Source organism: Mus caroli, chromosome 2 (genome assembly GCF_900094665.2).
Source record: "Mus caroli chromosome 2, CAROLI_EIJ_v1.1, whole genome shotgun sequence".
Lineage (NCBI taxonomy): Eukaryota > Metazoa > Chordata > Mammalia > Rodentia > Muridae > Mus > Mus caroli.
Genome location: NC_034571.1, coordinates 72,445,161 through 72,464,263, shown reverse-complemented (window position 1 = coordinate 72,464,263; position 19,103 = coordinate 72,445,161). Strand labels below are relative to the sequence as shown.

At 40.3% G+C, this 19,103-nt stretch overlaps 1 protein-coding gene and 1 pseudogene across 6 annotated transcripts in view; both read left to right on the top strand.

The window, feature by feature from the left end:
* Nucleotides 1-19,103, top strand: part of Znf385b (zinc finger protein 385B) — a 385,123-nt gene that overhangs the window by 140,485 nt on the left and 225,535 nt on the right. The gene's annotated exons all lie outside the window — the stretch shown is intronic.
* On the top strand, nucleotides 5,019-6,513 carry LOC110289341 (annotated as a pseudogene).

Genomic DNA, 19,103 nt, shown 5'->3' with positions numbered 1-19,103 from the left:
CTTTACCTATCCTAAATCAGATAGGGGACTAATATCCAATATATATAAAGAACTCAAGAAGGTGGACTCCAGAAAATCAAATAACCCCATTAAAAATTGGGGCTCAGAACTGAACAAAGAATTCTCACCTGAGGAATACAGAATGTCTGAGAAGCACCTGAAAAAATGTTCAGCATCCTTAAACATCCTATTTTTAAATGCATGCCTCATACATATTTCAAATCGTTTGTTAAAGTGGGAATTGTGATTTGGGCATGGTGGCACACACCTGTACCCTGAGCACTCTGGAGGCCAATGGGGGAAAGACTGCCAGGAGTTCCAGACTAGCCTGGGCTACAGAAGGAGTTTAGTGCCCAAAGCATGGATTATTCAACCATAAGAGAATCTATGATATAGTATTTTCAATGATTTAGAAGTAAGCACGTAACCCAAATCTAAAATGCATAACTGCTGTGTAGCATTGACAGACGACAAGCCCACAATGGCATGCACCATTAATGACAACATGTGACACAATGGCCATGGACAGTCTCTGCTTCTAAGGTGTAGAGCAGAAAGTTAGTTTATTGAGGATTTCTACTTGAATGTACTTCCATGTTTTGGGTGCATGTTTTAGAGAAACATGTTATTTAAATTTTCTCCTCATGGAGGAAAGGGGGAGTGTTACTCTTTAATGAATATTTCATTTCATTTTTGGGAGATGAACAGTGGTGACTTCTGGGCACCAGGATCAACATGCTAATGCTGTCACCCTCTGACACTGTTCAGATAGCAAATGTGTGTTATGTATATTCTATTACAACATAATTTTAAAACATGTCTCCTCCATACTAAGAGGACATTCCAGTGTATTTAGGACATTATTTGAAAACAATATTTTCCTTAAAATAACTCTAAGTACAATATGAATATGCAATTAAATGCATTACTATAAAACATTGGTCGAAACCATGAAAATGCCTAAACCCACATTGGGATGTAGTTAAAAAACACTGCAGGCCCTAGCCGGCAGCGATCTGAGAGAGTGCTTTGATTTTATGCTTAACTTCATGACCTTATATAATGTAATGGTTTCTAGCTTGACTAGAAAGTTTAGAGATGACTTTTTATTGACTTTAGTCAAAGGAGAAGATTATTCAACAAGACCATAAACATTAAGCCTCTGGTATTTGGAAGTTGTATTAGATTGAATTTCAGGTATTATGTGTGGGATAAAGTGCTTTTATTATGATCTGTCTTCTTTTCAAGTCTCTATAGTTCCAGTTTAATGGCATAATAATAGCATGACTGGATTTACCAGCCGGAGTTATAAATATGTAACATTCATTTCTAGGTAATATATTACACACGTCTTTTATGAAGTAATAGTTACCCTTGATGTAGAAGCGGATATTTGATTTGAATAAATGATCCTGGAATTTATGAGACACTGTTAGTTATCCTCTCCTCCCAGGTGCTGAAGAGCTTTTGCAAGATGTCAGAGTTGGGTAAATAATAATTGGTCTTCAAGAATCTCCAGTTTGTATGATAGTCATTTTAAAAATTCAACTTAAGACCCTTAAGGCAGCGACGTGCTCCATTTTTTTTTAACTATACCTGTTGCTTAGCCACATTTTCCTAAAGAACAGCTCATGTTCTTTTGATAAATTGTCACTCCATTCTGGGGGTTTTGCTGAAACCATCTTCATATGCCTCAATGTTTATCTAATTACTATATATTTTTTAAATATGCTTCCATTCCTTTTGGAGTTCAGGTGTCTGATTCATGTATTTTTGAATACTGTTTCAATCCACAGAGTAAAGAAAAGACTATATAAATTTTTATAACAAGAATCAACTTAACATTATAACACAAATAATGATCAGAACTGCACAGAAGTCAAAAGGTTTGTAGTCAGAGCTAGCTATGTTATAAGTAGTGCCAATATATGTTTTGTTCTGCAAAATCAGTTATTTATAGAGAAAATGATACACATATTCATGTTCATGAAAAAAAAAATAGAGTCTGACTCCCTGCGGTATGACATTTAATCCCAATTCATTTGAGGCTCCTCAATCCTGAGAGTTCTTGAAAGCACTGAAATTTTACAGTTTGATGAAGTATGGACAATGTGGACAGTGTTGGGGTCTTTGGTTCTTCCTGGTCCTTGGTGCAGTCTTTCTGTGGGTGCTATACCAAGTATGGGCACCATTGATTGACTGCCATTTTCTGTCTTCATTTCCTTATTCACAGAGTTGCATTAAGGCAAGTAGATAGCCCCACATCTGAGACCATCCTAATTTAAAAGAAGAGTCACACTAACTTTTTAAAATCCATAAATAGGCATTCCGTGCTACTGGATTTTAGCTAGTATTGTTGATTTTCCACATCTGTGAATTCCACATCTGCGAGTTCTACATCTAGATCCAACCAATTGAAGATCAACAAACTCTGTAGGAAAACACGTCATGAGCAGTGAATATATATGGAATGGCAGGCACTCCCCTCATATTCCCTAAGCAGTGCAGGAGGGAAACTGTTTATATTGTATATGGGTTGAAAATAACCGAGAAAGCCTTGAAAGTATGTAGGAGGATGTGTCTAGGCTATTTGCAGATACCATGCACATTGGAGACTTGGTGCAAACATACATTGTGGTACACAAAGCAGGGCCTGGAACCAGTTGTCCCTTACATGCTAAAAAATTAATGCTCATGCACGAATGGTATGCTGAGGAGAAAACAGCTTCTTTGTGCAGTTTTGTAAAGCTGTGTTTATTGAATGATTGATTAAAAATGAATGTAGCTCGAGGATTTCTCCCTTATGGATGCTCTTGGCACTTACATGAGCCACGTGCTAGGAGGCCAGTCCTGTTGACTCATGGGCTTCTTCTAACATAGCCTGCTCTCTACAGAGTTCTTTATTCTGGACTGTCAACTAAATAGAATAATACAATATGTCATTTTTTTTGGATGACTGACTTCTTGAATTTGTTAACCTTGTATTTTCAAAGCTTATCCATGCTGTAGCACATACTAGTACAGTTCTTTGTCTTTATAGCCAAATAATATTCCACTCTATGGTTTTATCACCTTTGATCATTCATCTGTCTGTTTGATTGGCGCATTATCTGTGAAAAACCTGTTGTTTCTACCTTTGGGCTGATATAAATACTGCTTCTATTAACACACCTGTATGAATTTTATGTTACTTGTATTATAATTTCTATTGGGTATATAGTTAGAAGTGTAATTCCTGAGTTACAGAGTAAATCTATGTCTAATTGACAGCTGAATTATGTTTTTCAAAGTCATAGCACCATTTTACATTGGTCCTAAGAGTACAAGGGGTCCCTCCTTCAGCTCAGCATCTCAATTAATGACTCCCCATGTTTGTGGCTAGGAAATAACATTTCTTTAGGATTTTCATTTTTACGACCCAAATGGCCAGTAGTGTCCATCATTTTTTCATGTGCTTTTTAACTTTTGTTTATCAGACTTAGGGAAACATTGATTCAAATAATTTCTCCTTTTATATGAGTATGTGTATGGTATATTGTGGGGATGGGGTACACACAATTGAACATGCAGATGTGCGTGCCCTTCTGTGTGCACAAGTGAAGACCAAAGCAGGACTTTGAGTGTCGTCCTCAATTACTCTCTGCCATATTGCATCGAGATAGGGTCTCTCGCCGAGCAGGAGGTTTGCTGACCCAGCTGCATTGGCTGGCCAGTAGTGCTGGGTTTATAGGTGTATGGAGCCAAGCCTGGAAAGTCATTGCTTCTGGGATTCCAATTCAAATGCTCATGATTTCAGAGAAATCTTCCAAGCTCCCCTTTTCTCATTCTTTATTAGTTCTTTCTCATTCTTTATTTAGTTTTTTTTGTTTATGGAATTTTAATAAACAAAGAATATCTATCCAAACCCCATGTTGAAATTCTTTATCACTTAGGATTTGAAAATATTCTTCCCATTCTGTGGTCTATCTTCACTTTCTTAATAGTGCCCTTCAAAGCAAAACATTTTTAAATCATGATGGAGTTCTGTTCCTCTTTTTTCCCTTTTGTTGTTATGCTTTTGACATCATATGCATGAATTCTCCACTAAATCCAAAATTCTGACAATTTACACCTATGTTTTCTTATGACATCTTCATAATTTTAGTTACTTTGATATATTTGTAGCTAATCTTCAGCTAACTCTCACATAGCACTGTTTGTACTTGATTGTAGAGGATCGGTAAATGGGATGGAGTCAACCTCCCTGACCTATGACTATGTGATGACTCTTCCTTGTGATTTCAGGGGCATTGTATCCCACTGTCACTAACCAACCCAGTCAGCCAGAGATAGAAAGCAGTGGTCGTGAGAGAGGAAAGTAGCATCACCAAGTTTGTGAAGCAGGATGAGTCAGAGGTTTGGATGATGACTAACACTCACAGATGGTTTCAATCAAAAGCTTACAACTTCCCGGATCCAACATTCAATCTTCTCCCTTCCCAGAATATTTTCTTCAATTCCAGCTGCTGAAATAGTGTGTCTCTAAGTCAGTGTTCTCAGGATGTGTTTTAACAGGCAAATTCCTGTCAGCTCATGGCAATTTTGTATCCTCTACTAAAAAATTCAAGTAGATATAGTTGCACATCAGTGTCATGCCTTGCTGGCATTAATGACTCCTGGTTATACAGTTACTTCGGTGAAATAAAGCCAGAGTAAAACAAAAAACAATTGAGAGGGGACAGTGCCACTGAGAGCTATTCAGGATTGTTTCCAGTGCAGTTGTAGAGCAGTTGTCTCACCATCAATTTCAAAAAAGTAGGTTGAGTTACTCTAACTATAATTCTTTAGAGTAAAGTTTAGTGGTGAACCTAGGTCCTGGTCACAACTAGCTACACAGCTTTAAGTTAGCTGGCTATAATTCAACTTAGCTGTGGATTGACAATGATGGGTGATAAAGTCCTCTATAGAATTTGATGATGATGATGATGATGATGACTGACGACGACTTTAGAGCCATCAATATAGCTTAGTTGGTAAGGATGCTTTCTGTCAGTGTTGATGACCTACCTAAGTTGGAGCCCCTAAACAACAGTAGAAATAGAGAAAGACTCAGGTAAGTTTTCTTCTGACTTCCATGAGTCTCAGTCTCTCTCTCTCTCTCTCTCTCTCTCTCTCTCTCTCTCTCTCATACACACACACACACACACACACACACACACACAAAATACATGCAAAAAGAAGTAATTTGATATTTAAGAAAAAGTTTCCTTGACATCCAGCATGAATCAAGTTCAGGGCTGGAGGCATCCCTCCTTCCTCCTCTAAGAGGTGGGTTGGCTCTACCCTGTGCCCCAGGTCCATTGCCCGAGGCCCCACCCACCTCCTACTCCTGGCCTCTCCTGGAGCTGCCACTCCCTGCTGGCCCACAGTCTGACACATCCCCAGTCTCCTGTGGTTGCCTCCCCAGGCATGCAAGCCACACTATAGCAGCAGCAAGACACAGCAAGCTTGACTTCACGCTGGGCACCAAAGCTGATGGTGAGGCCATTCTGCAAAGCCTTCAATCCATTTTTCAGGAGGAGAGGATGACAGTCAGTGTACACCTGGCAGGACCCTGGATACTTAGCAACTTACGCAAACAAGAAATTGGCAGCTTTGCCAATTTGAGAATTTATCCATATGGATTGGTGTTGCTGAACCTTCAGAGTTACGACAGTAATAAGCAAGGCAAACAAGAAACTGACAGCCCTTTAGAAGAAAAAAAAATGAAAGGATTGAGTCAAGACAGTCTTGGGTAGGTGAAGCGATTACGACCCATAGTTCAATGGGTGGCGATTGACAGATACTGGCCTATTGATGATGGGTGCATGGTTGAGTATGACATAGATGAAGTGGTGTATGATGAAGATTCACCCTATCAGAACATCAAAATTCTACACTCAAATCAGTTTGGAAATGTTCTCATCCTCAGCAGGGGATGTTAACTTACAGAGAGTGACTTGGTGTATATCCAGGCCATCATGGGCGATGTTAAAGAAGACTGCACTGGCAAAGATATATGGATTTGAGTAGATGGCAATGGAGGCATATTAGGTGACATTGTCAAACTGAAACAAAAGATGGTCTCTATGGTAGAGATTGACCAAATGGTAATTGGTGGATGTAAGAAATGCATGTGGAGATGTCTTAGACAATCTTAAAGAGGCCTGCTATTAGGTTGTTATAGAAGACTGTATCCCAGTACTGAAAGGGACGCCGAAGATTGGAGACAGTCTGAGTATGTGGTTGATGATTTGACAGCTGTCCTTATCTCTACATCTCCAGAAGATTACACAAGGCAGTGCCTCAGACTGATTCTCCACCTGTCGATGAAGGTTCTGAAACAGGACAGAAAATACTTCACACAGAAGAACTGTGTCAACTTGATTGAAGCCCTGTCACTCTATGAAGAACAGCTGGGGCGCTTGTATTGCCCTGTGGAATTTTCAAAAATTGTGGGTATTTTACACTGTTTGGAAGAAAGCTAAGCCTTAAAGATGAGCATTCCTTGAGTGACATGTGCTTTAAGCCACCTTCTTGACCTCCATATGCCATATATGCCATCAAATGAGTCAGGTGACTGTTCATGAATTCCTTCAAGTGGTTTTCCTTTTTAATTATTATTTTTAATTTTAAATCGCCAATGGGGATATATATAGAGTTAGGGTGTTAATTTTTAAAAGTCAGCTGTAGGACAGTTAGACAGCTTAGCAAAGTCTGCAGAATGCACTGACCCCCTATGATGTGGTTTTAATATCTTTTTTCCCTCTGTGTGGGGTTTGGGTTTTTGTTTTTGTTTCAGTTGACCTTTAATTTAGACATGTGCAGAAATGAACATCAGTGTTTTGTTCTGGAGAGAAGTTCCTGATAGTATTTCTCCCCTCTCACCCCCAAATTGACTTAGATATTAAAGTTTGGCTTTTAAAAGAGAGGAAGGGAGGGAGGGAGGGAGGGAGGGAGGGAGGAAGGAAGGAAGGAAGGAAGGAAGGAAGGAAGGAAGGAAGGAAGGAAGGAAGCATTTCCTCTCTTACCTGTCTGTGTCAATCAGAGTTCTAGTGCTGTGAAGAGACACAATGAACAAGGGAGGTCTTATAGGAGAATGCATTTAACTGGGGGCTTACTTAACAGTTTCAGAAGTGTAGTTCATTACCATCATGGCAGGGAGCATGGCAGCATGCAGGCAGGTGCTAGTGCAGTACCTGATGGTTCAATGGATCCATAGACAGAGAGATTCAGGGCATGGGTTTTTGAAACGTCAAAAACATACTTCCTTCAACAAGGCCACACGTCTGAATTCTTCTAGTCCTATCAAATAGTGTCACTCCTTGGTGACTAAATGTTCAAATCTATTAGCCAATGGAGGACATTCTTATTCTAACGACCACAGTTTTTTAGAAGTAATTTAACTGGCTTTTGATTTGGGTTCGCACCCTTGAATGTAGCATTAAAACATGTAATTGCTCTATTTGAATGTAACTAAATTCTGAATTACTCTGTTGCTATGTTTGATGTGGCCACACATGTTTGTGATGACATTGCTCTTACTGCAAGAACACAGGCACAATGTTTATATTTTTCACTTTGCAAAATGTCATTTCTCAAGAATTATACATGACTCAAGGATTCAAGGTAGAACAGAGTTCTTTTCTGTCCTTTTGTCTCTTACTATCTACAAATTAATATTACAGCCAGACAAAAGCCTGTTTCCTTCACATTTGTTGTTCTTTGTCCTTGGGCCCATGGGGATATGCAGACTAAATGTCTGTTTACAGACACAGGCAGATAGAGCTTTGTAGCTTCTGTCACTCTTTTGGTACCTGCAATTATTTTTATAAACAGTTCTAAAAGATATACATTTCTCAGCTCCAGCAGCTACCCTGTGGAGTAGAACAAGATATAAGAAGTGCAGCCATTGAAGATCTGGATTGCTTTCATTTATTACCAAGCACTGAGAACTTTACCCGAGATATAAGATACAATTTGCTAAGCGCATGAAACTCAAGAAGAACGAAGACCAAAGTGTGGACACTTTGCCCCTTCTTAGAATTGGGAACAAAACATCCATGGAAGGAGTTACAGAGACAAAGTTTGGAGCTGAAATGAAAGGATGGACCATTTAGAGACTGCCATACCTGGGGATTCACCCCATAATCAGCCTTCAAACGCTGACACCATTGCATACACTAGCAAGATTTTGCTGAAAGGACCCAGATATAGCTGTCCCTTGTGAGGCTATGCCGGGGCCTAGCAAACACAGAAGTGGATGCTCACAGTCAGCTATTGGATGGATCACAGGGCCCCCAATGTAGGAGCTAGAGAAAGTACCCAAGGAGCTAAAGGGATCTGCAATCCTATAGGTGGAACAACAATATTAACTAACCAGTACCGCCCCCCCACATACCCCCCGGAGTTTGTGTCTCTAGATGCATATGAATCAGAAGATGGCCTAGTTGGCCATCGGTGGAAAGAGAGGCCCATTGGTCTTGCAAACTTTATATGCATCAGTACAGGGGAACGCCAGGGCCAAGAAGTGGGAGTGGGTGGGTGGGGGAGTGGGTGGGGGAGCGTGAGGGGGGCTTCTGGGATAGCGTTGGAAATGTAAATGAAATAAATACCCAATTGAGAAAAAATAAATAAATGCAAGTTTCAAAAAAAAAAAAAGAAACAATGAAGTGCTTTTCACATTATTCATTAAGCCTCCCTGTATTAGAAATAATTGATCATTGCATTATTCTCAGTGTTTTCAAGATGAGTCAATATATTTGGTCCTAGCTATCCAGTGAGAGTGAGAGAGCATGATTCACCTCTCCCTACTGCTCACTTAACACTGAGACACGGTACCTTGCTTCTGTTTCCTTCTGGTTGAGGTTGGTCACTCTGCATCCTGGCTGACTGATGCTTTCAGCATCCAGGAGGGACTGTAAAACGGAGCTTGTTGGTGGGTGGAAGGAGAATCACGAATGAAAGTCAGCCTGTTTCTCCAAGGGGAGGTATCTTATCCTGCAGATGTCAAGGCTAGAAGACAGAATTTCTGGGACATTCTTATAAATATATACTACATTCAGCACTTCTAATATCATCAGAAAATACAAAAAACCCCTCTCAGTAGAAATGCTCTAAAGCAGAGCTTCTCAGTCTGCAGAGAGGCAGCCTCCCGTTGCATAGATCTCAGGTGGAATCTGAGATGACACAGTCGTCATCTAACAGGCTCCCGGCATTGGATGCTATGGTTCCATCCCTGGTATCCAAGACCAGTGTGGACCAGTCTTGCAGTTTACCCCTCTGAATTCAGAAGCCGAAAGAAGAATTTGTCAGGGAGAAAACAGATGCTTGCTCCTGTAGATGCTGAAAGGATACAGAGGAGGCTTTAAGAGGCCCAGGAGAGATGAATGCACTGTCGAAACCCCTGGCAAACCTTCACCTGTCACTGTAGCGCATTCTCTGTGGGGGCTGAGAGTGCTCAGACAGGTACATAAGGAGCATTATATTTTTACAACTTCAGCACCAAGTTTCTGAAGGAAACACAGGAGAGAAACTGATGGAGCAATTGTGCATAGTAAAACATACTGGGAAGCAAGCTGCTACCGAAATATGGGATCATTGCATTAGCTTCTCTTGAATGGGTATGAAGCAACATCTCTTCATTTCAGATAATGTATCAACCACAGACCAAAGCAATGATTCCACCCAAGTGTAGCTTGGTGAGCCGGCGAATTTAATTTGATTACTTAGAGAAGCATGGACAACTTGGGGGTGGCTGCATCACCAAACATAAATATAGTTCCCCCAGCTCTTGTTAACTAATTGTATATTCCTGGGCAGGGTGGGCCTCTTTTTGCAAGTACACTGCCTCATGTGCCCTCCTTCTCGCCCTCAACAAAGGAAGCAGATTCTGTGCTCAATCACTAGGTGGTCAGAGAGCACAGTACTGTCCTCTTTAGCACTTTGTGATAAAGCAAATGCAAAGCAGGATACCCAGTTAATATTCAATTCCATACGGACAAAAATAACATCAGTAGGCACTGGCAATCAGGTACAGTGTAACATGTTTATATGTAAAAATTATGTGTTGTTGATTTGAAATCCACATTTAATCGGACACCCTGTATTTTATCTACATTTAAGTGTAAACATCTCAGAATTTTACAGTAAGGAGATACAGATGAGAAGCACCTCTTGAGCTTGTGTTTCCCTTGTGTTTAGAACGCAGTCTCCATCAGTGTGAGCTCTGGTGGGCGTTTCAGTTGTTGTTTCTGGGAAATTGCCATCGGTTGCATGGCACTGACAGTAAATAGTTACCGAGTGAGTGAACGAAGGTGAGAGATAAAAATCTTAGGGAGTGTTCTGCACAGTAATGAACAGGGCTGACATTTCGATACTTGTTTGTAAATATAAGAACAGATAGAAAGGATTACATTATTTCTCTCTGCACAACAGATCTTGAGTAAATGTTTAAAAAATGTTCGCCATGGCAGATATGGTGCAAAGTCTGGCTAAGGTGTTGAAAGTGGAATTTTTATGCATGTTGACAGTTGTACATCACCAGCTCATTAGAATTTTAAAGAGTAATTCTCGGGTCTTTAGCTGATTAATAATTTGAGGATTTAAAGTGTAGTGTGTAGCACAAACTGATGTGATTTGGAATATATTTTGAAGCAAAATCACTTCAGAGCTCATTTTTCACCGGAGGGAGACATGACAGAGGTGCTGATTGCTGGAGTCTTGCTGGAGCCCGCTGGCGGGTGCCACAGTGAGGACAGGTGGGGTTCATCAGCATCACCCCAATCTCCATTCACATTTAAATCAGTGGAGAGAGCTGATTGGGCTCTCTCAGACTTAACCACCTTTGATAAAATGATGCTCTTGTTAGCGTTCTTGAAAGTGAGACCTGTGACAAGAAAGGATTTGGTGTAGTCTGGAGACAGCAAGGCCACCTTTTCAGAGGTCACTGTAAGCAAGCCTGCTGCCTACAGAATAACACTTGGTCTAATGAGCCCAGACCTGAGGGCATTTGGCTCTCTTTGTCCAGATGAGGAGGTTGAGGTATAGAGAATAAGTAGTAAGCTGATAGAGTGTTAGGAAAATGGAATTTAAACTTGAGTCTGTACTATCACACTGCATACCAGCTTCTTCTGAGAATTATAGAACTCCAAAACTTCATGGACTTTTATCTTTAAAGTAAATGAAAATAATTACAGTTATATCATATAATATAAATCTAACTCTAGTTCACATGACAATATTAAATAACCTCTAATCTTGGTCACTAGTGCTGTCTCTCCATTCTCATATTTTCCACTCCTCTTCTGCCTTATTCAGGAGGGTGGAAGCCTCCTTCTGTATTTTCTTAAGGTGCTGTTAGCACCTTACCTGGGCCAATCAGTTAACATCTGGACAGGTCATTGATGCTGTATGTAGAACAGTTGATGGGAACATAGTAAAGGCAGTCTTTTCAGAGGTATTCCCAGGGTTAAGGGAGCCAATGGGAGAGTGTAGAGGGCTAGAGACTAGCAGCATCAGGAATCACTTCTGCAGGAGCATGGGACAATAGGGAAATGTCACTAGTAAATGTTGAGGACTGGGGTCACAAGAGAAGAACACCAGAATGTAAGGGGCTGCTGTCTTCCAGAACATATACAGCCAAATTGCTGCCATTAGCTAGATGTTAACCTAAGGTCCAGGGCAAAACAGCCAAGCACACACTTGGCCCATCCCCAAACCACTGCAATGTCTTGCTGGGGACCAACAGTGACTCAATTAGAAGCTAGAAAAGATGGAAACCACTGTTTCAGTCCACAGTACTAGTCTCCCAGGCATGGCTCAGGGTGGAGAAGAGAGAATATAAGTATCAAATAACATAATAACGATGCAAATATATAATCATGATAATATAAATACAAACAAGGTTGGACTATGGGGTTTCCTTTGAACACTCATTCTCCTAAGAAGTTAGCAGACCCTTTCCAATGGCTTTTTAAAAACCACTTATATTCAGTTTATTATTCCTTCATGTATAAATATAATATGTCATCCTGCAGATGTACAATAATGTAGAATCTCAATGAAATTGGATTCCAGAAGTCTTTTTATTGCCTCAGAGCCCAGGAATAATTCTCTTCACCCACAGTCAACCATTGGTATCTACAGGGTTTTGGTTCTAGAATCCGCAGAAGTGCCAAAGCTCACAGATGTGCAAACTTCTCATGCAAAATGGCTAAGCATTTGTGTCCAACATACATATATAACCCTGTGTACTCTAATCTCTAGATTAATTATAACACGTGATATTATGTAAGTCCTGTGATAACAGTTGCTCCACATTGTTGTTTGTGGAATAGTGACTAGAAGGCAAGCCTGCACAAGGTCAGGTCACACACACCTGTCATAATCTAATGGCGTAGTCAAGAAGGAGACAGGGTAGACAAGAGTTTGAATAGTGAGAGCTGAGGGTGTCCTAGGATCTTTGAAATTGTAGGAGACTGTCTCTGCCTATGTGTCTCTTTCAGCTGGTGTAGGGATTGGCATTTGACAATTCAAGCAAAAATTCAAGTTTTGCTCTTCTTTCCCCTTTTCTGAGATTAAGAATATTTCTGATTTGTGGTAAGTTGAAAACATGTATAGTGTAACTAGGGATATGGAAGGGCAAATGTTCTTAATGTTCTACACACATTTGTAAGTTGGTAGAACAAAATGAAGAAGACAGAATCCAGACTATTTTCTTTATTAGTATGTTTTTTTAAATTTTCAGGAATGTGAACACTTATCATGGTTCCATGAGTGTAATGGTTAATCTCAATAGTCAACTTGATGACACCTAGAATTCCCTGGAATATGGGGCTCTAAACGTGTATGTGTGGGAGTTATCTTGATTATGTTGGTTGAAATGGGAAGACCCAGCAACTGTGGGTAGCACCATTCCCTGGCCTCGGAACCTGTACTGTATAAAACAGAAAAAAAATGAGTTAAGCACAGCATTGATTGCTCTCTACTTCTTGATTGTGGATGCAGCCTCAGGCCCCTCCACCATGGCTTCCCAACCAGTTGCTTTAAGTTGTGAATCAAAATGAACTCTTCCTTAAGGTGCTTCTATTGGGGAATTTTATCACAGAGACAGTATAAGTATCTTAGGACACCATGGCTGGGTCAGAAGAGGAGAGCCACATGATATGAAGTTTAAGTTAAATAGAATTATGGTCAAGAGATGCATTGTATAGCATGGTTATAAAAGTTAGTAGCAATATATTGCAGCTTTCAAAGACATGTAGGAGTTAGATGTGGAGAGGGGAACTTTTGTCCCAGGGACAGAGAAGTTTTTCAGTGACCACTATTGAAAGTACAATTGGGACCATCCTTAGAGTTACATGGGTACTCACAGAACAGCCTATGACAGTGAGGGATTTTTCTTCCTTTTTAATAAAGGTTTTCACTTGATTTTCCAGACTAGTCAGAACTATGTGTGAAGCAACAAAACTTTTCAGGAAATGCTGTTCCCTTAGTTTCTAAGTGTATTCCAAACTTGTGAAGCTTCCTGTCTCTGGTCTTTTCCCGACCCTATCTCACTTTACATGTAGATCTCTCTGTTTTATACCTTCTCTTATTCTTTTATTTCTATATTATAAAAGCAACTTGCCTTTGTGACAAAGCCCTCTTGGAGGCAGAGAAGGGTAAGAAAATGAACTGAAAGAAGTAGAACCCTTCTTAGTGGTGTAGGCATGAGAAAGGACTACTGGTGTTCATGTCACATTTGCAGGAGAGCTGTTGTAAGCCCCACTCTAAGAATGAAGAAATATAGAGTTTATATAGAGTCATATAGAGCTTATATTGTTTGTAAAACAGTGTGATGTTTGCAGGAATTGAACAGATACTTTGAAAATTCTTGCACTAACATGCATAACTCACCTTATATTTTCTGCTAAACTCATAAGTATTGGGTGAGTATACTGAAGTTCAGAGTGGATCTCATATCTTACCGCCCACACAGCTAGCATGCATGAGAGCTATAATTTGGACCCTCTGTATTCACATCATTTTTTTAGGGAACTGTCAATACTTCTCTGATCTCCGCCTTATTATAAGGAGATAAATTCATAATAGTAAAATAGCTAACTTCTTATTTATTAACTGGATAGTACTGCAGGAACATTATTGATAAGAAATAAGGAAATATTAATAGGGCTAGAGAGATGGTTTATCTGTTAAGAGTGTTTGGTGCTCCTGTAAAGGGCCTGAGCTCTGTTCTAAGCATCCGTGTGCAGAGGCCCACAACTGCCTGTGGCTCGGGATCTAGGAGATGGAATGCCTCCTTGCCTTGTGAGTACCTCACAAATGGGCACAAATCTACCTACAGATACACAGACACATCTGTAATTTAAAACAGCATCAGTTTTAGAAGAGGTGGTGAAGAGTTAGTTCCATGGTGAAGAGTATTTACTGCTCTTGTAGAGGACCTGGATTCGGCTCCTAGCACCCACATACTGACTCACAGAAATCTATCATTCCACTTCCAGGGTGATCAGACACCGTCTTATGGCCTCTGAAGGCAGTGCAGGCACACAGTACACCACATGTGTATAGGTTAAATGCTCATATACATAAAAATAAAAATAAATAAATAAATCTTTAAAAAAACGAGTTTATCATCAATACAAAAGAAAAGGGGGGTTCAACATGACAGGACTTGCTGAGCCTCAGCTTGAAAGATGCCAGTTAGTCAGTCACCGATACTAAAATGCAGCCATGAAGGTCATGTCTACACCTTTGACATAGAGAGACGCGGGGTTTGGGGTGTGAGTCAAGAGAATGACAAACTGCAAGCAACCCTAACAACCAGAATTCAGAATACAGGTGACAGCATAGCGTTATTTCTCCACCAGTTTCCAGCTCAAGTGTCACTCATAGTTACTGGCATGGCTTTAAAGAAAGTGTAATGATACCCAGCCACCTGGGCGAGCTTCTAATAGTTTGAATCAATTCCTTCATGATTGGCTTCTACTCAGGCACCCATGGGAATCCTTGATAGCCCTTAATCATGTCCAGTAACATCCACTAAGAGGGAGGGAGAGTATACTGCATCAGTAGGAAGCATGGCTTTGATGGATGTGTGGACACTGACTTCTAATATGAAGCCAGCCTACAGATAATTGAAACGACTGAGAGAAGGAGGTAGTGTCGTTCTGTGACACACACCTGGCTTAAGTACTCACAAGAATATTGGCAGACATACGAAAGTTGTGAAATAATGCATATAAACAGATCCATTGGCTTTAGGAAACTTTAAAGTATATTTTTCTAATAGTGTTTTAATTTTTTTAGATGAAATCTCATAGTCTTAGAAGATTATGTTTAACTTTAATGTGCATATATATCTTGGATAATTTCTAATGAGATTTTCTATGAAGTGCTTAGACTTTTTGTTTGTTTTACTCAATTTTATGAAAAGACAGCTTGGAGATCTGTGGCATTAACATCAAGGAGAGTCTTAGATTGTTCTGTCTACCAGACAGTCCTGCAAGTTCTTTGCCTTTCTGCCTGTCCTGCAACCTCACTCCACAGGTTTGAGACTCCCGTAGGTAAGAAAAGTGTTGCTGCTTGGTACATCACTTCTGGGGCTTCCTTTCCTCAAGTCAGTTGCTAATGTCCCTCACGTTCTGGCTCATGTCTCCTAATAGTGTCACTTTAGTTGAATCACATACTCACAGAGGACTCAGGAACTGGATCTACTCAGGAGCTCTCAGCATGGAGCATCGATTGCTCAGAGAATGGCACGCAGCATTCATGTGAACTATGCTGTGTGTCCTTGAAAGATTCCAATCCCAGGATCCCATTAGAGGCTGGTGGAAGCAGAGCAGATATTGCTGCTCAATAGAACTGTAAAGGGGACACCAACATGAACACAACCGGCTGAGAAATGAGATTGCCATTCAGATTAAGGAAAGTACTATAAAATGAGGACTGTTCTTTCTTTCAATGATAATATAAAGGTTTCTTATGACCCTCGTGTCAAGTAAAGAAAGCTGAATTCATTACTTTTGTCTCTGTGACCAAAACCCTGGGACAATAATTTAAGAGAAAATTTCTTTTGCCTCATCTATCCATGGTCGTTTGGCTCTGTATTCTGTACCCATGATTAGTGGAAATATGAAGCAGGCCCTGTTCTACCAGTGATAGACAGGAAGCAAAGAACACAGCCCATCAGGATGGATAGGAGGCAGAATGGAGGAAGGGTCAGAATGGAGGCTACTTCCGAGACTGCGTAGCCCACCTAGAACTTATACCCTCCAACCAGTCTTAGCTTCCAGTTCTTCTTCCCAAAAGCCAGTCTAAATTCTGAACCCATAAATGAATTAAGCACTTAGTTAGGTTAGAGGCCTTATGAATCAGCCATTGGAGACACCTCATGGCCATCCCCAAAGTGCCCCATTTTAATCTGCTAGGCATTCCTCAGTCCACTCAAGATGATCAAAATGAACCAGCACAAAAGTGAAAGAGTATTTATATCTGAAAGACGCAGAGAGGTGGCCATCTTAACTTTTTCCTGACTCTGAGAAGCCAGTGGGGATCTTCCACGTGCTCCTCAGCTTGGGGAACAATAGAAATACAGGGAATTGTGTTAGCAACAAGGAATCCATCAGACCTGTATTTTTGCTAAATGGAGTGTGCTTCAAAAGGAAAAAAATAGTAAGTTAGCTGGGAGATAGTTCAGGAAGTAAGAATAAATACTGTACAAGCACATCCATGGAGTAAGGATATATAAGCACATTCATGGAGTAAGAGGATATACTGTACAGCACATTCATGGAGTAAGAATATATACCGTACATAGACAAGGACCTGGAACTTACACGGAGATCTAGGCATGGCTGAGTAGGGCTTTAACCCTGGTACTGTGAGCCTCTAAGACAAGACACTCAGATGGTTACTAACATAGTTCTAGATTCAGCGAGAGACTCTTCCTCAGCATTCAACGGGGGAAAAAGAGCTGCCATTCTCAGAGCACCTACAATTATTCTGGGTATTGGAAATATATTCACTTCGAGGTAAAGTCTTGTGCTCACCACACGTTGAGGATGATTGTCGGTTCCACAATCAGTCTCCTGTCCATGTGTGGGTACTGGGTCTCCTGTCTCCGTCTGCAAGACTATATAATGATGGCACTTTTTAATTAGGAGGGCAATGATGCTGAGACCAAGAAATTCAGTGCAGTGAACATTTTATTATTAGAGATAAAAATTAATCCTCAATTCCTTTGGCCTTTTAATTGTTAACTGTGGAATCAGCCAAATGTGGAGGCTGAAGAAGCATCGAGGGATAATGTAATTGCAACTCTTCAAACAATTGTATCTGTCTGGAGAATGAAGATTGATGGTCTGGAAAATAGATCTCATTGTTTCTGTAGTAGAATCATGGGCTTTGCCCATGGCTATTAAGAGGGAGCTTTTCAAAGAAACTTTTTTTACCAAAAGGAAAAAAGTAATACTTGTTAGACGAAGAAAATTTAATTCAGCCACTTTTCATTAAACAAGGCCAGAAACTCTAATTCCCAAGTTCATAGTTGACGGAAGGCCCCAGAGCAGTAATTATCCATTTTTCAAGTTTCCTGATAGAAAGCTCTTCAATTAGATATAGACAAGGGGGAAATTACGGTAAAAGGGAAGGATATTTTGTCCTTTCTAAAGATCAGTAGGAAAATAGAGACTACATAACAATGTTAGGAGATAATTATATTAAGTGAGTTAAGCACTTTGGATTATCTTAAAAGATGTTAAATTACTTTCAGTATTGCTATTTCACTCAAAGTGCTTAAAATTTTAATTCAGAAAATGAACTCGCATCCACTATTCGTTTACGTTTACTAAATTTTCTGGAAGGGTGGGTGTCCTGACATCTTTGGGTATCTCTTCTTGGGATAGGTTATTCTCCAGATGAACATGCCAGTGTTTTTGTTCCATCTGTCAGGGAATGTGAGCTGGTGTGTTCTGACTTAAGATTGATAATTTGTCACACTCTTGGGTCCATTGTTATTCAACAGGCCTTGTTCCCGTGACCATTTTTCTTCCTGCTGTCCTTGTTGACTTGTGAAGTAGAGATAGATGGGACTGTAAATGAGTGGCTTGGTACGAAGGTGTGGCCAAGAGCCATCATGGATTAATATCCTTGGCAGGAAATGCCCTCCTCTCTCTTTAACCACATAATGGAAGCCTATGAATATTTTATTTTACCTTTTAACAGTGGCACAGCCTCAGAAGGTGAGCGTGAGGAATGAAGCCTCTTCTGTTTTGATTTTGATACAGTGGCTCTTGTCTGCTGCTAAACACAGAACAGAGCTGACTGTTGACCTCGGCAGGGAAAAATGAAGACCGTACTACAGCTAGGCTGGGCCCACTGATGAACTAAGCTCTGGGCGTGCTTAGTTGTTGTGTGTACCTTGAGCACAACGATGATGTAGAGCACACATTTAGAATGGAGCAGTGGACCCCTGGCTTGAGTTGCTTCTGCTGATGCAGGCAGAGTGCACATATGGTACATAGGAGGTCAGAAAGCCCGATTAGATGTACTGGTTATTGCTGCTATTGGATGACTGTGAGATCCGCCATCCCTACGTCTATAACATTCCTTATTTTAAAGTAAAAATAAAGAAAGGAATGTCATGTGAAAGTGATAATTTAAACATGATGAAACTGTGAAGTCAAGGAAAATTAGAAACAAACAGACAAAAACCAATTCATCTTCTTAGCGTGGTTTCTTCCTGTTTTCCAGATACAAAAGGCAACGTCCTAGTTAGGAAAAAAAGCTGAGCATCGAAAGTATCTACTAGAAAATGCAGGATGGATTGATTGGCATGGAGGTTGTTTGTATACTTTTTTCAGGAGAGCATTAAGATAATTCTAGGAGGCCTGGTTTTCCTGTATCTCAAGATGTAGGCCAGGTTGGCCTTGAGTGCAAGAGAGATCCACCTGTCTCTGCCTCCTGGATGGCTGGGATTAAAGGTGTGTGCCACCATGCCCAGCTTATGTACCATTTCAAAAGTCTAGACATGGAATAATAACAGTTGAAACTTGAACACCTCCTACAAGTATTTATATATA